The sequence below is a fragment of the Phalacrocorax aristotelis genome, chromosome 1 (assembly GCF_949628215.1).
Source record: "Phalacrocorax aristotelis chromosome 1, bGulAri2.1, whole genome shotgun sequence".
Taxonomy (NCBI): domain Eukaryota; kingdom Metazoa; phylum Chordata; class Aves; order Suliformes; family Phalacrocoracidae; genus Phalacrocorax; species Phalacrocorax aristotelis.
The window spans coordinates 5,211,526-5,232,371 of NC_134276.1; the positions used below are offsets into that span (position 1 = coordinate 5,211,526).

The window sequence follows — 20,846 nt, forward strand, 5'->3', positions numbered from 1 at the left end:
ACTCCGCAGAATTCTCTTTTCCTTCATCAACTGTAGATGAAGTCCAGGGTAACTAGTCAAAATGTGGATGTCTGCACTGCAGAGACCTAAAAAATAAGGCAAGGCACATTCTGCCTCTATGAATTGCCAAGTGCTTTTTGAAATCTGCTGAATTCCTTGGGCCCCAAAACTTTGATGGGCCTTTTAAGCATTCAACAACCCCATGGGAGTTATTCAAAGTCTGGAAAGATCAACATGCCAGTATTTTATTATTTGATTAAACTGAAAAAGGCATATTCAGTTTAATACCTTCAGATCATGTGTTTCCCTGGGATGAACATACAAATGTATGAAATACAAGACTTCAAAACCAAGTTTAATTCCTCCGTGTTTTTAAAGAGCACACTGAGAACAGCACAGGTTTTCATGTCGTCACATTCTGGTATTTTTATTGCTATTTCTTTGCTTTTAGTCTCTTTTTTAAGATAATCTATGCTGAGTTGCGCCAACTCTCCACTCTTTGGATGACATGCCCTTAAAGCCGTCGAGCATGAAAGGACAAGCCAGCTTTGATCTCACCTTCTCTATGTTTGAAATAGGACTTTTATCTTAATGTTCACAAGTTGTGTGTCCTGCTATGATTAATACACCCATTAGCCATCGCTTGTAGTTTTTTCAATCAATCAACGTGCAACACTCATCAAGAAGCCTTGAGGTTAATTTTAAATGATTTTCCATATGGTAGCCAAGGGGCGGCATTCCTGCAGTGCTGGCTGCGTGGCTGCACAGTGTAAGGTGGTGGGCTTTGTCCTGGGGAAGGCAAAGAGGACGCTAAGGTGATGTTCACACCTGCATTGCCTTTGGGCAATGTAGGGTTCAGCTTCATCTCACCCAACCTGGCTGAGGCATCTAGGTAAGATAGCTTGGCCTGGATTTCCCTCTGTTAATCGGTGCAGACAGAATGGAAGCTCCTAAGGGTGGTTTCCTCATTAAAACCCATGAATCTCGTCTGGAGGTGTCTGTATGTGGAGGAAGCCCAGGGGATGTAGAAAATGGGTTTCATCTCATGAGGCAGCTGCCCCTTGCTAGTTTTCAAGACTCCCCTTATGTACAGAAAATAGACAGAAAGTTACCCTTTTCTTCACAATTTAGCCTGTTTTATATGTTCAGTGAAGGTGAGAGGAACTGGCCATTTAAAATACCTTTTTCTTTCTGAAGTTTATAAGAGACACTTAGGGGTTTTTAGGTGAGGTGAATACTGCCTCAAATAAGATTAATCAGGGTAATTCCAGGCTGTAACTCTTCTGTTCATTATTTTACTGTATTGTGAAAATGGAAATTCATTGTTTCTTCTAATTGGAAAAGGGTTATTAAACTCCTATGAAAAAAATATTTATAAAAACTCTATGAAAAAAAGAAACACAAGACAGCTCTGCTGGAAGGGATGGCTCTGGCATTGCTCCCCTATGTGTCACATCCCTACTCCTGAACACATCCCTCTCCTCTTGCTCAGTTCCCCAGGGCTACACAACTGCTCTGAGAAGGAAGGCACCACCCTCCGTGCAAGGGATGGTAATCCTTTATCACTTCCACCTTTCCACCCTGACAACTGTTGACCACGAAGGGAGCGACACTCAGAAAGGAACTGCCTTTTTTTGTTGTTGTTGTTACATCAGCAAAGAATAAAGCCCTCCACCTGCTACTGTGCAGCTGAGTTTCTAATCTCTGGTGCCAGCACGGCTGCCGAGAGCCAGCGCTCAAGCAAGAGAAAGCGGGGTCAGGCACGCATGGGGCAGGACGGCTGTGCTGATGTGATGCAACACGCACACGTCTCTATGGTACCAGAAGTTATACCCCCAGCTGTTAACTGCTGGGCAAAATTTGTCAGTTCGCCCATGGGCAGCATCTCTGGACTGCAGTCAGCATGTTGGTGTAGAAACTGGAGTAAAAAAAACATTTCCCTTGATTTTTCGATGGAAATACATGACCAGGGATTTTTATTTTTATTTTTTATGATCAGCCATAAGAAGGTGGCAACTAATCCCAAGGGATAACTCCACATGTCAGTGTTGGCTGCAGCTATTGGTGGGACTGATAAAGGAAACAAAATATGATCCTGCCCGGCAGGCTCTGGAGCCAGTGATAATCTGATAATGAGTGCTACTTATTAGGTGCTTTTCCATGTGTTTTCTTTGATTTAGAGTTCAGGCCCTAAATATCAATTTGTTCACATTATAAGCAAAGCAGCTTGCAAGGCCTTTCACAGATGAAGCAAGCAAATGATTCCAGACCCCTCTGCAAATCTTATTTTTCTTTCCGGAGCTCATTTGTCTGCCGCACATTCAGGTGAGAAGCCTGAGAAAAGTCACCTTCAGCTTACACACAAAGCCAGGCATTAAATGGACTCAGAAGGTGCTGCACATCCACCGTGTTTGATGATTACCAGGGGCCTCTGCTCTCCTGACAATTAAGCCTGAAATATTGTGGCAGTCGCCACTGGGGACTGAGTGAGGGATGGCGGGAGCAGAACATTTGAGTATCAAAAGTGAATGTGAAGAGCTGGCACTGTGGGGCCATCAGTAGTTAGATCATTTTACAGTTGAAAGTGGTGAGATAGGCGCTTAACTTCAGACGTCAGCTGGAAAATGACCTCAGTTTTCTTATCTGTAAAATAGGTCTAATTCTATTTGCCTTCCTCCACAATGCATTTGGTTTACTAATGGTTTTGGGTGCTTCAGGCTGCTCAGGAAATATGAAATACTCAAGCAATGACGGAAGGGCTGTGAGCGCAGGTGTGCCCAGCAGTATATAATATATGCAGTCCATAGTGGATGCTAATGCTGTTTTAGAGAGGAAAAGCAAGCCCTGAACAGATTTTTTCTTCTGAACTACAAAAGTCTATAATGGTGTAGTTGAGTTTGACAGAATTTCAAATGAAGCATCAAACCAAACTTTGTTTGGTTTGGTTATTAAAATCCCAAGGAATCTTTCATGAGAATGGAAGTGTTGAGGCTATCTCTTGACGTAATTGTAAATCTGTTCATTATTCATGTAATATTCTGACGTACCTAAAGCTTTAATTTGCACGTGTCGTTCTTCACTTAAAAGGGTGATTTTCTTCAGTGTGTGTTGTACAGTACTCTCAACGCAGGTCCATTTTAATAATGGGTGCAACGCTGAGATTTTGGGATGGACTCAGAAGATCACCTAACATGTCTATTTGCAAAGCACACTCAGGCTTGTTAAATGGTTATGGATGAGGACAGATGCTCCAGATTCTAGGATACGCCCCATGAAGCCAACTCTACCTCAGAAAAATAAAACCAGCCAGAGATGGGTGTACTGGTTTTGGCTGGGATAGAGCTAAATGTCTCCATAGTAGCTGGTATGGTACTATGTTTATCTTCCCAAGTAACCGCTATGCCTGATGAAGCCCTGCTTTCCCAAAAATGGCTAAACATCTGCCTGCCGATGGGAAGCAGGAAATGAATTTCTTATTTCACTTTACTTACATGCGTGGCTTTTGCTCCGCCTGTTAAAGTGTCTTTATCTCAACTCACAGGTTTTTGCAGTTTTACCCTTCCAGTCCTGTCCTCCATCCCACTGGAGAGGAGCGAGAGAGCAGTTGTGTACGAGTTAGCTGCCTGCTGGGGTTAAACCATCACAATGGGTTGACCTTGAAAATGTCATTGTTCAAAATAACAATTTCAATCTTGAAAACCCATACAGACACAGAACTTTGTCTTATGGTCAGGCACATAGTCACTGGGAAAGTGAAGGGATTTTAGCTCTTTTCTCCACTTAGCATAACCCAGGACACTTGTCACCTGGTGTGCTTACCAGCGCCTATCTACAAACCTGTTCCCATTATTGCTTACTAAAATATGCCCTCCTTTCAGTTTTCACTATATCTACACACACACAGATATCTGCTGAGAAGAAGGGAAACTTCCAAAGTTCAGAGTATCATAGAGTAATTTAGGGTGGAGGGAACCTTCGGAGGCCATCTAGTACAACCTGCTCACAGCAGGGCCAAATCTGAAGTTGGATCTAATTGGGGGATTAGATCAAGTGGCTCAGGGCACCTCCCAAAGCAGTTTTTGATATCTCCAAAGGAGTTTCCTCTTGTGCCAGTGTTTGGATAAACTCACTGAGAAAATTATTTTCCTAATCTCTAAACAAAATTTCCCTGTTGCAACATGGACCAGAACAAACCCTGGGAGGCTTCAATTTATTTCTTTACAAGGTTTCCTCTGTGACACTGTGAGAGTCACAGATGTCCCTCACACCACATTCCCCACTTGCAAAACAGAAATAACATTCCTTAACAGATGCAATTTTCTGTCCATTTCTTCTATATAAAGAAAAGTGTTTGGGGATGGAAAGTCCAGCATTTAGTGAAAAGGGTCTCTGATATAACACGCACTAACAGGTAATTCTATACTGAAAATACTAAGCAATCATGGTAATGAGAAATATATGAGAGAAACGTCTTTAAGTGTTTCTGCTTCCAAGAAATTTGCCTATTGGAAATCCCCAGAAATTTAAAAGTACATTCAAATCCTCAAGGACAATACTCCATTTGAGTTTTGAGAGAAAGTTTTGGGTACATTTTTAGTAAACTCTACTTTCCGTGTCAGATAAAAACACCTCAGAAATCACTCATGTCTCCATGCTGTTATAACTTCAAAAGGCCACACACGAAGCACTCCAGCATCGTTAACTGGTGTGCAGTGTTGATTTTCACACTGTAAATTTGACAGAAAACAGGAGTTTTATCAGCAAAATGCTGAAATAGCCTTGAATATGGGCAAGTGAATGAGTATGATTTTTGATGGGTTCTTTTTATTATCAAGGAGTCTTGATTATAGCTTCATAGACTTAAATTATGGCAAATCTAAGACAAGATCAATTTAGTATCTAAGCAAATATTTATATGAAGCTGGAGATTGGCATATATTGATCCATTTATAAGGAGCATAATTCTGTCTGTAAAATGCATTGGCATTGAGCAGTGCTCTCTCCACTATGTGCTTCCTCAACAGCAAGGAACTGCAAGTCATGAGGAAAAAAGAAAACACAATTTGGGAAGTCCAAGGGCTCATCCCAGTCAAACAGAGCTGTGAACCCAAGCCAGTGGTAAAGGACCACCTTTTAGATGGAGACTGATTAATGCCAGGGTATGCATTGTAGGTAAATTGATAACCAGCTCATGTTGTAAGTCAGAAGTCCTTCTTGAAGGGAAAGGAAACATTCAGGGTATCTATCAGAGCCTAATTTGTCAAGTTGGCAATTGTCTATGGGTACCATCACCCAGGGCAGAACATCAGCTGCAACATCCCGAGTGTCCCAGCATTCATGAGGGGTTGCCTTGATATAAAGTAGAAGAGCGATCCTTGTGAAATGATGACCCTCCCCAACAAAGGCTGCTTTTGTTGGAGGAAAAGGCGGGTGTGGGGGCAGGGAAGAGAAGAGGCCGGATTACCTTTTGTTGCATTTGACAGTTGAAAAGGCCCTGGTGAATAATTACCCTTAAAACTAACAAACAAGGAGAAAGAAAAAAAAATGCAGAAAAAGAGAAGAAAAAAAAAAACCCCTTGACCCCTCCCTGTACAAAATAGCACCTTTTGAAATAAAAACAAAATAAAAATAACTTGTAGGGGGAAAAAATGACTTAATTTCACTTTCCTTTCTGCTTTTGGCAAGTGTACACACACACACACACACACACACACACACACAGATATTCGTACATCTGGAAGGCTCCAACTGTCACATTCATCTTAAACTTTTCTAGGCTCAGTCAATTCAGCAGCAAATCTTATGCAAAATGCAATAAAAAAATAAGGGAAAGCACAGCAGCAACAAGCGCACCCTTGGTTGAAGGCACCATTGTTTTAGTCACAAAAGAATGATTCCTGGTAAGCAGCAGTTGTCATCTGTTTTGCATACTCTTTATTTTGCTCTTAATTGGCGTTATGTGGAAACTTATCTAGAGGGCCATGGGAACCAAAAGGCATCCCTTGCCCCCTCTTTCTTTGAACAAGCAGAACCCAATTAAAGCGCAATTATCTCTCTTTTGCTATTAGCATCCTCATCTAACAGATAGAGACAAAGAGAAGTGTTATTAGTCCAAGAACAGCTACCTTTTCTTATGAAAATTCTTGTAAAGGTCATAATGAAAGCAAAGGAGGCACAAGTGGTCCAGGCTTTGGTAAGCTGAAGTGCAGTATTTTTTTTTTAATATTTGATCTGGGTCTCTGGATGATTTTCTAAATACATTTCTTTTCACCCGGGAGTAACTGACCTAAGATTCAAAATGCACTTGTGGAGTTTGGATGCAAGCCTGGAAAAATAAAGGAGATGGCCAAAGAAGAGGGAAAAAAAGGCACAGGTGTCTTCCGAGAAAGCCCAAGCTGTCTCAAAACACCATGACCTTGACAATTCCTCTACAGTTCCACTGGCATGACTATGGAAAAACAACTCAGGGGAAACAAAAAGACCCTTTTTCAAACCGGGGCCCAGAACCGACTCCCAGATCCATACCCTGCTGCTGAATATTGCAAAGCTACTGCCAAGACATGAGTTCCTGCAACCCCTACATCCACGCGGACCTTCAGCACTCCAAGATGGCCATGACTTGGAGAGGGTTCCGATGACATCGCCCTTAGGGTGGTATTCCTGGGTTTTTTTGACACAATCTTTGAGGTGTCCTTGGAGAATGAACACCCACTGCTGATCCTAGTTACATATGTGCCTGGCTATTACAGACTTCAAAGATAGCTCTGCATACCTTCCGTATCAGAAGCCATACCCAAGTTAGCAAACATTTGCACTACCACTCATCCTGTCTCATCAGCAGCTACTAAGAATATGCCTGTGTCAGGAAACATCATGCATTTTATCACTTCAGCAAGTCATGCCATCATGAAGGAGTATGTGTCCCAGTTGTACCCCTCAGTTTTCCCCCTGGATGTAACTACAGGCTTTAAAAAAAGGAGCAAGGAAACAAACAAGCAAGCTGCCTGGCTTTTTTTCTTTTTCTTTGGGCTATTCCACTGCTTCATTTTCAACATGTGGTGGGTCCGGCTAACATATTTTGGTGAAGAAGAATCCAGAGTGCCAACGCGGAAAGCAGAACACTCCTCTTAGAGGTGCCCCAGAGGTGCTTGTCTTCTGCCCCGAGGTATTGTCAGCAAATCTCAATGTTAACATTTTTAAGATGGTTTGTTTTACACTTACTGCATGGGATTGCCAGTTGAGTTCATTTCCAAAACAGGTTAACAGAATAATGCCTGATAGGATTGTTTTTAGGTTGCCATCAGCTCTTTGACCTCCCACAGCAGATCCCTTTCCTGCTTTCTTCTCTGGAGGGCTCAGTGCTGCAGCTACACAATTCTCCTGCCCAAACAGGAAACGATGCCACTGCATATGTGGTTTTTGCTTTTGTCATTGCACACATGCTTTTTGCTTTTACCACGGTTGGCCAGTGCAATGGGAGGGAGAAAGACAATGTCGCCTCTCCCAGAGCCACCTGGAACAGAGGCGGATGCTGCAGACTCTAAATAAGCAGGGCAGTTGCAAAGAGGGAAACCAGTCCCACGTGTACACCTGCCAATGGATTTATTCTCAGATTTTTTTGGACCTTCTGGTGGCAGGGTAAGCGTGCTAACAGATCATGAAGGAAATGGTAAGGAATTGGTTAAAGAGAACAGAAGAGGTTCAAACAATGGGGAGCAAAGTAGAAATTATGCCACTGCATTTAACTACAAAAATACAAGATTTCCTCTGTGCCCTCCCATCATGTAACACCCAGAGGCTGCTCTGAGAGCAATGGAGTAGGATGAGCAAATCCCTGTCTCCCAGCACAAAGATGAAACCTGCAGGGAGACAGCTGCAGTGGAAAGAATCAAAATTAATGTCAAGCAATAGATGAGATTCTGGTTGAGATTTTGATGAGATTTATTGCTGCAAATGTTTTCCCCGGCAAATGTCACACCATTAAAATCATAATTAAAAAAAAAAAACAAAAAAAAAAAAACCCCAATAAAATTAAGAAAATAAAGTGAAACTCAGAGACACCGTCTAGATAAATGACAGCTTGAAACTCAGTCCTCAGACTCTCAGGGTCATGGAAGGCCTCCTTTGTAAGCAAGTGTGTAGGAGAAGTGCTAGAAAGTTCTTTCACCTCATCAAGGCCACCACGTTTTGCCAGCATCCTTTGCAGTGTGAGTGACTAACTAGGAACATCACGTGGAGCACAGTCTGCAGCTGAGCACTGCCCAGCACAGCTGCAATATTTTTTTTTCACACGTGATCTAATATGGATGAATTAAGATCCTGGAAAAATAAGAAGAGTATTCTGCATATGCCTCCTCTTCTTAGGGAGCCTCTCCTGTTTTGTTCTCGATGGGACTGCCAGAAGAACGACACCTTAGTGCCCAGTAATTATGCTTAAAACATGCCAGTTCCCTAACACAGATAGCAGAACTTGAGGGTTGCAGGTGAATTTTGTGTTTGCCTTGGACAGGGCAGCAACTCTGCACGAGGCTGGCCAAGCTAATTTTTATTTTCCGCAAAGAACTAAGTGCTCTGTCCTGAGATCCAAGAGCGTGCCTTAGGCATGCAGTCACCTTCCCCACCCCACAAGCACCTTTTATTTAGCAATCCTTGGAGAAAACAAATTGTTTCCATCATGCAGGGATGAACAAACCTCCTTAAACCAGATGTCCAGCTCAGAAAAACAATTCTCCAGCCTTCAGATTCTTTATACCTGGGCTCCTGTTCTCACAGGCACGTGTATCTCTTGCTTCAGCTAGTTTTAGAAGATCCTTGTGAGACTTCCAAGTACTGTTACTCGTCTTTTCTTAGCTGAGCTGTAACTCAGAGATGCTGATCTCTATTTAAAATCTAATATAAATATCTTCCCAACAAGGCCACATTAGGTTAATATACTGCTAATAATAAATGTTCAGGACAGTACTTTCAGCTGAGTCAGACTGTCCATTCCTGCTAACAGGTTAAATGTGTTAAAATAAAGAACTTGCTGCTTTGCCTAGACCAGATAAGAGTCTGTCTGCTTGGCATCCATTGCAGAAAAATAAACTAGATAGACTTAATTTAGCAATACAGTGAAAAAGGTGACTGCTCCACTTCAAAGGCATATAAACCTTGCCAAAGTTATGATTGTCCACTATTATCACTGGTAATACTGTGCTGTTATTACAAAATGGAGTCAGGGGAAGGATCTCACCTGCTGAAGTATGTTTTAAATTGCCTTCCTTATTTAAGCCTGTCCTTCATGTTAGGACTTAATAGGACTCCTCACATGAGCTAAACACATGCTGAACAGTTTTGTGGCAGCAGTACTCAAGGGTGCTTTCTTGTACCAAGTGAAGACAGATCCTATAGCTCACATTCATTTATTTTTCCATACTTCTGTGTTTCGGATTATCGTGTTGCATTAGAGATGAATGCCTCTTGCTTCCTATTTGTTTTGCTTTGTGATGTGCAATTGCTTCTTAACCCCAGTGAGAATGCATGCAAAACCCAAACTTCCCCAGCAGCAAAGTCGAGGATAGTCATACACAGTTGAAAAGTTAACATAAAATTAGATGAAAAAGCTCTGCTTTTTCATACAGAAATATTTTGTGCTCTCCTGCAGAATGGAAACTGATGCTTATGCGCCCCAAAGCAAATTTTGCTTCCTCTTCCCACCATCCTCCCCACCCTATCAGTCAATGTCTAATTAGAGTCTGTAAATTAAAACAAGTCTAGCCTGGGATAGCCAGAGCATTTGAAAGCTTTACCATGAACAAATGAGTTCACACCAGCCGACGTGGATGAGCCAAAGCAAACCAGGATGAAAACCCCTGGATGCAGAGTTCCCACTGGAGGCCGCAGAGAAGTCAGCGCTCTGTACCATGGGGGAGGGTGACAAGCCAGGGCTTGCACAGTGCCTCCAGGAGTGGCAGCTCAATCAGAGCTGCAAAGTGAGAAGTGTCGAGGAGATTTCGCCATGTTATAGTGGGATTCAGGTTGGCTCTGAGGCAGTGCCTCAGTGCGAATATGAGCTACACATCTGCTGCAAGGGGGAAAGGTATGTAGTGATGGAGAGGGAACAGGATGCAGCAGCTGCTGGTGCAGCATCTGTACTGTCTGGTGTCACAGGGTGGGACTGGCTGTGTTGGCCTCATGCATGGCACTGTTAGATCTGTCTATAAGGTACATTGCGAGAGCATGCAAAGATACATAAGGAAACCCTGAAAGCAACTCAGTAAGATCCTGAAAGCAGCAAAACCACGCTAGAATGTCTGGACGAATCAGCCTGTTTGTGGAGGCGGGTGGTATGTGTAAACGGTGTTGCACTGTGCAGGCTGTGGGTTAAGCCGATCTCATTAATGCTCTCTAAATAGCACGTGGATTTCAGAAGGAAGATGCTATGATATTTTGGTGTATTATTAAACTACAAGGAGATGAGCAGTAAGTATCCCTAGGGAAAGATTTCTCTGAGATACTCCTCATCCGCAGCAAAAGGCGGTTCTACTGCTATGAAGTTACCTCTTTTAACAAAGTGTAATGACAGGATCTTTGTTATGGTGTTGCTATTGTGTATCAGTTCTTCAGAGGATGTGAGATCACATCTCCTGCATGTCACAACAGGAGGAACAAAACCGTGACTGAAAATAGCTTTCTGCAGCAAGGCAAAAGAAAAACAAAATCTGATGCATCCAAGAAACACATCTGCAGTTCACTTGCAAATCTGACCATGGAGAAAATGATTGACTAAGAACGTACAAGCAGTTCTCGTATTAAACTTCTGATTTCATACTGGGTTCTACTCCCACCCCTCTGTACACCCCACAGCCAAGTTGGTAATTACATCCTTCCTATTGTTTTGCCAATTCCTCCTCTGGCAAACAATGGGAGGGGAGAGGATTATGGAGGCTGCTCTGCTTTATTTTTGCTAAAATAAATAAGAAAGTAAACAAATAAATAATGCCTCTAGTAGTCACAAAGACCAGCCTGTTTCACCCTTCCTCCGGAATCTTGAGCCAAACTTCAGGGTTATTCAAGAAAAAGTATGGTCTGGTGCCTCAGAGGAATATTTAATTAATGCTTAATTAACAGTGCATGACAGGTTGACTTGAACGAAAAGAACCTTTTAAATGAATGTCTCTCTATATTGTGAGTTGAAACAAGCTGCCCTGAGGGAGAATGAGCAGCTCCCTACTATTATATAACATCTCTACAGCTGTAGCACCTGGAGGCTTTAAGTGCGTCGCTAGCCCGACGCGTTAGATGCTGTATAAATATACAGTTGGTAAAGATGCTTATCTTGGATTTGTAGTGTAAACGAGAAGATATGCCGTGTAGATCCTGTGACAGGTAGATCAAGGCTAAGGAAACAGGAGACTTAAGGAAATTTGACAAGACGTACACGTTATCTAGCAGTTTCTATTTAGCTGGATAAAGGCGATTTTTCACAAAAACTTATTAATATAAAGTGCTTGTAAACATCCCAAAATACATAAGAGTTGCCTTATGAGGTTTAACAGGAAAATAGATAGGAAAAGAGGGCACAGGTTGCAGCACAAAGGCATGAAAGCCAGCAACAACAGCCCATGTTTTCAAGCTGGGGAACATAATGGCAGCCAGCTAATGCTATCTTTCCTCAGCTGAGTAAAAATATTCAGATCAGCAACGAACCACAGTTTCCATCGAGACCTGCAAGTGAGAAGCAACTCAGAAAATCAGCCTGTTTCCGGATCAATGTTGGCTGCTCCAAAGCAAAGATGTTGGCTGAAAAACACCCGGAGAAATACTCTGCCTACCCCAAGGCATTTTATTCCTTTTAATGAGACAGGAAAATAACAGCCCTTATTATTTGTGCTGTTTGTACTCATTTTATGTAGGCATTACCTCTTGCCAGTTCAGTTCAGCAGATAGCAGTGGACCAGCCAGCGTGGCGTACCTGGGAGGCAGCTACGGACCAGCCCCTTGAGGTGGAGCTGTGAGCGCCCACAGCCGGCAGGGCTGACTCCACTGCCCATGGGACATAACTGGGGAAAAATGCCGTGGTTCCACAGAAGATAACTGATCTGGGCTCTGTTATTGGTCCTCTGACCTTTTCTCGCTAATCAGATCAGCTGGCAGCAAAAACATTGTTAAAAGTGTCAAAGTTAAGGAAAACTGAGTAGCAATGTATTTTTTTAAATTTCTTCAGGTTGTGTTGACAAGTAAGAATTCACTTTCAGTAAAAAGCCATCTAGATATGTCCTGTGAACTTACCCATACCTAGTAAACAGAGCTTGTCATGTTCAGTGACTCCCAGCAACTTGGGGAGCTTTATTTTAGAGATTTCCTCTCCTTTTTCTCACTCCACTCAGTTTGCTGTAGGCTGTCACCTCATTATACTGTTACCACTTACCATGAAACCCTGACTTTTAAAACAGTTATTTTTCTGACATTTTTTCACCTGCCTTTTTTTTTCCCCCTTTTCTTTGATGCACAGTATTTACCTTGCAATGAGATCTTTCTCAGGGCTTAACTTTTTGAATTCTGGCTACAGACACAACATTTCAGCTCACACCAGCCCTAATACTTCCAAGGAACCCAAACCGCAGCAAACTATTTCATTTGAGTAGGCTAGATATGCATATATATATATATATATGTCATATGTGTATATATATAAATAAAACAATATAAAACACAGGTTCTGAGTTCCCAATGAATTCATAGTGTTCATTGTTGTTATGGAAAGAAGCTATTTAATTCCTTACAGCAGCAAGTGGTTCCTCCCCCAAGAGTAAAGAGTGAATTCCTGGACATAACCTGCAGGCAGAGTTATCATGCTTTGGAAACTGCCTCCTATTATTTTGTCAGTATCTGAACAGTGCTGGTGATTAAAACACTGGTGTTCGCTAACCGCTTCCATTCTGTCTTACAAGTCAACATAATTCTGCATCAATTTTATTTAAATAACACTTTATATTCAGGGCTATGAGTTTTAGAACTCCCCTTACCGTACTTGCAGTCTTTTTTCATTGACAGATATTTAATTCTCTCCACTCATCATTCACATCAAGACTTTCCAGGCTGAGGTGAACATTTCCTGCTTCTTTATACAGCAGGAGCCTGTAGGTACCCCAGCCCTCATCTCTAGCGCTAGGTGCTGTATGCACACCTTCCAGGTGAAAAGCTCTTAAAATCTGAATAGAGAAGATAAATATCAAAGGGAAACTTTGACCCCGCAACACAGATGAGAATTAAGGGCTTAAGGGACATTAATTCCTGCATTCATCCCATGGCATCAGCCATGCATAATTCAGGTGTCTAGTTGCCCTAGACAGTAGTCTACAAGGAAAGGGAGAGCAAAAGAGTGACAGACTTCTCAACCAGCAAGTCATGTGCTATATGGACTTGATATTTTAGAGAGATACAATGTTATCCCACTGCCTGAACAGGGAGACCGGATTACTCAGCTCTTAATTTAGGTCTCAGGATCCATTTTCAAAATATCCACACACCCAGCTATTTCTCTCACATGTTGAACCACCCTGGGGGGAAATCTGATCAGATCATCTTTCCCAACTGCTAATTCATTCTTTTCTTCAGTTCTGCCTATTAATCACTTAAAATCCTCCCTAGCTGTCTAGGCTAAATGTGAATTTCTGAAAACTTTGTACTGTTTTGACTCTGAATTTGTGACCTCCCATTCCTGCTGTTTCCACCTCTTTCTGTGTACACGATCCTACCAGTTTCCTTCATGAGAAAACTGTCTAATATAACAACACTCCCATTATGTGTCACTTTCCAATCCTTTTCTCCGATTGCCTCATCTTTACTATTTAATCTGAGATGCAGCACCTTCTTCTTACTCCCTTCTTGGACCTCCAACTTGCCCCATTTTCTCCCATTCCCTCCAAAAGTTCTCATTCTCCACTTGCCCTTTCAAAACTCTCCCCTCTCCTCTCCTCTCCTCTCCTCTCCTCTCCTCTCCTCTCCTCTCCTCTCCTCTCCTCTCCTCTCCTCTCCTGTCCTAACTAAAACCAGCACACTCTTTACAATCACTGCAGACCTGAATCTCCAGCTCCATTTTAGACATTTTCCATTTGCCTTCCTTATCTTGCATCTCACTGAAGACACTCCTGCCAACATCTCTAATGAGACAGTCTCCTTTGCCAGATCTTAAGAACTTGCTTTTCATACATTTCCTCCCTATTTTATCAGTTGCCTAAAACAGCCAACTATTTAGTCTCTCATTTTTGATGTTTTGCCCTCCTTTGGCTCAATTCCTCTCCAGGTTATCCTGTCTTTTCCCCCATAAATAAATCTGCATTATTTCTCCTTCCAACTCTCAATCCTTTGATTCCGTTCTCTTCTCTCACTACTGGGTAAAAAGCTACTCTACTCTTTGCTGGGTAAAAACTGGCTGGATGGCTGGGATCATACTGTTGCAGTGAATGGGGTTAAATCCAGTTGGCAGCCAGCCACAAGTGGCATTCCCCAGGGCTCAGTGTTGGGGAAAGTTCTGTTTAATATATCTTTATCAATGGTTTGGACAAGGGGATCAAGTGCACCCTCAGTAAGTTTGCAGATGACACCAAGTCAAGATCTGCTCAAGGGCAGGAAGGCTCTGCAGAGGGACCTGGACAGGCTGGATCCATGGGCCGAGGCCAGTTGTGTGAGGTTTAACAAGGCCAAGTGCCGGGTCCTGCCCTTGGGTCACACCAACCCCAGGCATCGCCCCAGGCCTGGGCAGAGGGGCTGGGAAGTGCCCGGCAGAGAAGGCCCTGGGGGTGCTGGCTGACAGCCGGCTGGGCATGAGCCAGCAGTGCCCAGGTGGCCAAGGAGGCCACCAGCCCCCGGGCTTGTGTCAGCACTGGTGTGGCCAGCAGGAGCCGGGCAGGGATGGGGCCCCTGTGCTCAGCCCTGGGGAGGCCCCACCTCGAATGCTGGGCTCAGGTTTGGGCCCCTCGGGACAAGAAGGCCCTGGAGGGGCTGGAGCGTGTCCAGAGAAGGGCAGCGGGGCTGGGGCAGGGTCTGGAGCACAAATCTTGGAAACAGAAAAAGTCCTATGACGAGCAGCTGAGGGAAGTGAGATTGTTTAGTCTGGAGGAAAGGAGTCTGACAGAAGACCTTATTGCTCTCTACAGCTACCTGAAAGGAGGTTGTAGTGAGGCGGGTGTTGGTGTCTTCTCCCCAGTAACAAGTGATAGGATGAAAGGAAATGGCCTCAAGTTGTGCCAGGGAAGGTTTAGATTGGATATTAGGGAAAATTTCTTCCCCAAAAGCGTTGTCAAGCACTGGCACAGGCTGCTCAGGGAAGTGGTTGATTTACCGTCCCTGGAGGTATTGAAAAGACGTTTAGATGAGGTGCTTGGGGACATGGTTGAGTGGTGGACTTGGCCGTGTTAGGTTAATGGTTGGACATGATCTTAAGTGTCTTTTCAAACATAAATTATTCTATGATTGTATGATTCTACTCAATCTCTGTAATCAAACCCACAAACATAACTTTAATATTTACACTAGACAGATGATGATAATAGGGATAATGCAGCCTCTCTGTTGAATGGGGCAGGGGACCTGGTGACAAAGGACATGGAGAAGGTGCTCAATATCTTGTTCACCTTGGTCTTTACTTGCCCTCGGCAATCCCAGGTGGCAAAGTCTGGAGCAAGGAAGACATATCCTTGGTGGAGGAGGATCAGGTTAGGGAATGAAGTGGATATACATGAGTCCATGGGACCTGATAGGATGCACCCGTGAGTGCTGGGAGAGCTGGATGATGCCCTTGTGAGGCCATTCTCAATTATCTTTGAAAGCTTGCAGCAACTGAGGAAGGTTCCTGATGACTGGAAGAACGTAAATGTTACCCCTGGTTTCAGGCAGTGCAAAATGGAGGATTTGGGAACTATAGGCCAGTCAGCCTCAGTCCCTGGGAAGGTGATAGAGCAAATAATCCTGGAAATAAGTTCTAACCATATGAAGAACAAGGTGATTGGGAGTAGTCAGCATGGATTTATGAAGGAGAAATCATGCTTAATCATCCTGATTACTGTCTGCAGGGAGATGAGAGGCTCAGTGAATGAGGGGAGAGCAGTGAATGTTGCTTATCTTGACTTCAGTAATGTGTTGACAGTCTCCCATAACATCCTTATTGATAAAGTGATGAAAGATGGCCTAGATAAATGGACAGTGAGGTGGACTGAAACAGCCTGAGCTGCCAGCCTCAAAGTATCAGTGGCAGAAAGACCAACCAGGGGCCAGTCACTGGTGATGTACCCCAGGGGTTCATACTGGGTCCAATTAAGCCTCTATTAAGCCTCTCATTAATGACCTGGATGAGGCAGAGTGCACCTTCAGCAAGTTTCCAGATGATACAAAGCTGGAAGGAGTGGCTGATACACCAGAGGGTTGCACTGCTATTCAGAGGGATCTGGACAGAGTGGAGAAATGAGCCCACAGAAACCTCCTGAAGCTCAGCAAAGGAAAATGCCAAATCCTGCCCCTGGGAAGGAGTAACCCCAGGTACCACCACAGGATGAGGACAACTGGCTGGAAAGCACCTTGGCAGAAAAAGACCTGGTAGGGGTCCTGGTAGACACCAGGTTGACTGTGAACCACAAAATTGTGCTCTTGAGGCAAGGAAGGTCAACAGTCTGCTGGGCTACATTGGGCAGAGTGTTGCCAGCAGGTTGAGGGAGGCGGTCTTTCCCCTTTGCTTGGTCCTGGTGGGACACATTCAGGTGCTGGGATCCCTTTCTGAGCTCCCCAGTACAAGAGAGACATGGACATATCAGTGCAAGTTGTGTGAAGAGATAAGATGATTTTTAAGGGACTGGAGCATCTCTAATATGAGGAGTCGATGAGAGAGATGCAGGTTTTATTAATGTGCATAAAACCTGATGGGTGGGGTAAAGATGGAGACAGGCATTTCCCAGTGGTGCATAGTGTCGGGACAAGAGGCAATGGGCAGAAACCAAAATATGGGAAATTCCATTTGAACATTAGTAAAACCTTATTTGCACAGAGGGTGGTCAAACACTGGGGCAGGTAGCACAGAGAGGTTGTGGTGTCCTCGGTCTTCAAGATATTAAAAACCCAGCTGGGCAAAGCCCTGAGCAACCTCCTCTAGAAAAACTGCTTTGAGCAGGTGTTTCAGCTAGATGATCTCCAGAGGTCCCTGCCAACCTCAAATATTCTATGATACTTTGATTCATGGTGCTACTTCTCTACCCTCCCCTTGTTTTTTTCTGTGTACTCAACAGTCTCAGCTTGGCTTGCTTTACATTTGAGGAGTTCCAGCCATGACCTCCAAGCAACCTTCCTTCTCTGTCTCTGTGTACAGTGTCACCATCCTTTCACATGCCCATAACCTTGATATCAGCTTCAACTCATACTCCTCTTCCAGATGTCACTTCCCATTTACATGGAAGTTGTGCTCATTTTGGCTGGGATAGAGTTAATTTTCTTCACAGTAGCCAGTTTGGGGCTGTTTTGGATTTTTGTTGAAAACAGCATTCATAATACAGGGCTGTTTTCATTCCTGCTGAGCAGTGCTTACAAAGAGCCAAGGCCTTTTCTGCCTCTCACCCCACCCCACCAGCGAGGAGCTGGGGGTGCACAATGGGTTGGGAGGGGGCACCGCTGGGACAGCTGTCCTCAACTGACCCCAGGGATGTCCCACACCATATGACGTCATGCTTAGTATATAAAGCTGGGGAAGAAGAAGGAAGGGGGGACGTGCAGAGTGATGGCATTTGTCTTCCCAAGTAACTGTTACACGTGATGGAGCCCTGCTTCCCCGAGATGGGAACACCTGCCTGCCCGTGCAAAGGGGTGAATGAATTCCTTGTTTTGCTCTGTATGCACGCGTGGGTTTTGCTTTCCCTATTAAACTGTCTTTATGTCAACCCACAAGTTTTCTCACTTTTACTCTTCCAATTCTCTCCTCCATCCCACCGCGGGGAGTGAGCGAGTGGCTGTGCGGGGCTTAGTTGCCAGCTGGCATTAAACCATGACAAAAGTCCTGCAGATCTGTTCTGTATAACACACTTAAGATAATGCCTTTCCTCTTTTTCTACCCATCCAGGTAAATCTCTTATCTCAGCTTTTTATTGTTGAACATCTTAATTACTGCAGAATCCCTTTCTCTGATTTTTTACAGATGTAAATATGTCCTGATGATATTACGTGTATGCAAAGGCCATTTTCCCAGATATAGTATTGATCTCCCTTCCCCATTTATATCACAACTAGGCTGTCTGCATCCAATCAACCCACACAACCATTTTCCACAGTCCATGTGCTGGATTTTCAAATGAGTGCTATTTTCTTCCATGCTGCTCCCCATAAATATCTGTAAAATAACCTTGTTATTATCTTCCTTTCTCTGCAGTAGTATCTAGAAAGCACTGACAAGGGCTATGCTGCAGATGCTCTATTAGCATTGCTTGTCATACTGACCAGCACTTTCTTATTACATCCATGGGTCTCCATCTGTCTGTCACTGTCCATGGCTTCTTGATTGGTACTTAGATGTGAGGCATTTCATGCAGAGAATGTCTAAGTTCCTAGAGTGCCTGGCACAGTAAAAATGAGTCTTTGACTGGGACTGTAAAGCAAATTATCATTGTCAGATAATAAAAATAAACAAATTAGTGACATTCCTCACAACTCCTATTAGAGAAATCTACACAAGAAATATTACAACTATCATAATTTGATTTTAAACAACAAAACGTAATTAAAACATTCCATGTAATGGAATTGGTACTCACTTTTTGTATTTACCTTCTTAGAAATATCTAGGAATAATCCATCAAACACTTCTTGCAGGATACAGTTTTAAGCTGACAAGTATTATTCTCAGTCTACCTGTAAAAAGACACAGACAAAAAAAAAAGTGGTTTGTTTAGTGTTTTTTAAGTTATTTGCTATCCTAAATGGATTAAAACCAACTGTGAACAGTTAGACAGGGCACATAAACCAGTCATCCATACATATGTGGTTCCTAGTGTAATGTCACATCAGAACTCTACTAGGGTATGTTTATTCATCCCATGGAAATAAGTGTATTTGTTAAATATCAGCTAAGGCTTCCTGTACAGCACTTAGAATTAAATGCCTTTCCTTGGCTAACTGTGCATACATCCATCCCTCTGCCAAAAAAGTAATTTACCAATTCCTCTATTGTAGTTTCAAGGGCTTCTGATTAACATAGTAGTTGTTGTGTGATTTTACAGTCCTCAGAAGGGGAAAGGTGGTTTTTTTATTATTTACGTGGTTTTCCCAAATATTTATTTTCTTAAATCTTTTGCCTTTCTTAGAGCAAAATGACTGAGATCTCACGCAGATGCTTCTTGGTGTTTCTACTCGCATCAGTAAATTTTGTCTTATCTGAGTTGCTTGCGGTATTGAAGAGCCTCAGTTTAAAAGTAATGATGCATGTGTGACAAAGCTGTCGTGCCACAAGTAGGAGGTTCAAAGAAAGGGCTGGGGCTCCTCTTCCCTTATGCCTCTCCTTAGCTGATCAGCCTCAAGCCCCCTCCTTTCCTTGTCTCAGGGAGACAAAGTCTCATAGGGACTGTGAAGGAGGAGAAGCGACCGCAGCAACTGGCTGTGTGTGGTTTCATTGAAATCCATATTTGCCAGGGCCAGAAACTCTCTCAGACTACCCATTTTGCTCGATATGCCTCTATTTTACACAGAATCTGGTGCGCAGGGTCTTGAAGAATTAGAAAAATAAAATTAGGACATTTGAATGATATGGAAGTAGGCTCTTATAGAGGTGAGCTTCCATGTCTTTCCTTGGCAACCTCTTTCTGCATATATGGGCCAAAACTACATTGACCTTTTAATCTTGCCAATTGTAAATTAATTTTGAATTCAAGCTGTCCACTGAAAACGTACAAAGGTCACCTTTAAATAGCTGCACTGCTACATTGCCCTTTGCTCCATGGTCCACATCCTTTGGCTTCCTCCCATTAATTCTGCTTCTTGAAGAGCCATCCTTTCTGCTGATCGTGTCTCAAACAGATTATTTCTCCCCCACATGCATTTCTTGAAGCTGCATCTCATTTTGTCATTTCCTGCCTAAGGTTTCTAATCTCTCTATCTTCACTGATTTATGCAGTGCTTCCCAATTTGGATCGTCTGTGATTTTAATTAACATGTACTCTTTTCCTGTCTTTTGGCTAATGAATGAAGATGTTTAAAGAAGACTGGACTCAAGACTGCTCCCTGATGTTCCCCCACTAGAAAACTCATGCGATTCAACGCATTTTCATTTATTATCTCACTTTGCTAATGGCTCTGTGGATGGTTTTTAATCAACATCACAGGGTCCTTATCTAAACCAATCTGAATTAATTTTGTGAGTCTCCTCTCTCGCTGGTGTTCACTTCAATGAGAGGGAAAACAAAAGCAGAGGAGGCCACTGCTCACCTGAATGCTTTCCTGGGTGATCTGGAAATGAGGAGGAGGTGAGAATAAATCGTTCATTCTCCTCTCTCAGGACTCTGGCACACTTATGGTCCCCCCCCACCATAATATCTATACTGCTCCTAATTATTAATATATGTATTTTTAAACTACTTGTCAAGGTAGGGAAGTGCTATTATTCCCGATTTTGTGAATAAGCTCCAACACAGAGAGAATAAAGAGGTGGTCAGCTCTGCTCCTTTAGCAGTCACGGTTACAGATCGAGAGTTTACGGCTGCTTTTGCATTTAGACCGCTCTCCTGAAGTTACTGTGCTGTGCCTGCCTGTGCATCTCTGGGATGACCCATCAAATGTACCACCAAAGTGAGTTCTTCTCTTCTTTTAAATAAAACAAAAATCTCTGTTTATATGTC

General features: G+C 43.1%; 1 protein-coding gene across 4 annotated transcripts in view; it reads right to left on the bottom strand.

Annotated features, from left to right (window-relative positions):
* Positions 1 to 20,846, bottom strand: part of TENM4 (teneurin transmembrane protein 4) — a 609,630-nt gene that overhangs the window by 386,688 nt on the left and 202,096 nt on the right. For 3 of the 4 annotated variants that reach the window (XM_075076073.1, XM_075076381.1, XM_075075986.1), the window contains one exon: positions 18,771 to 18,867. The gene's annotated coding sequence lies outside the window, so the exon portion shown is untranslated. The remainder of the gene's footprint in view (positions 1 to 18,770; positions 18,868 to 20,846) is intronic. The other variant, XM_075076149.1, reaches the window with a different exon arrangement.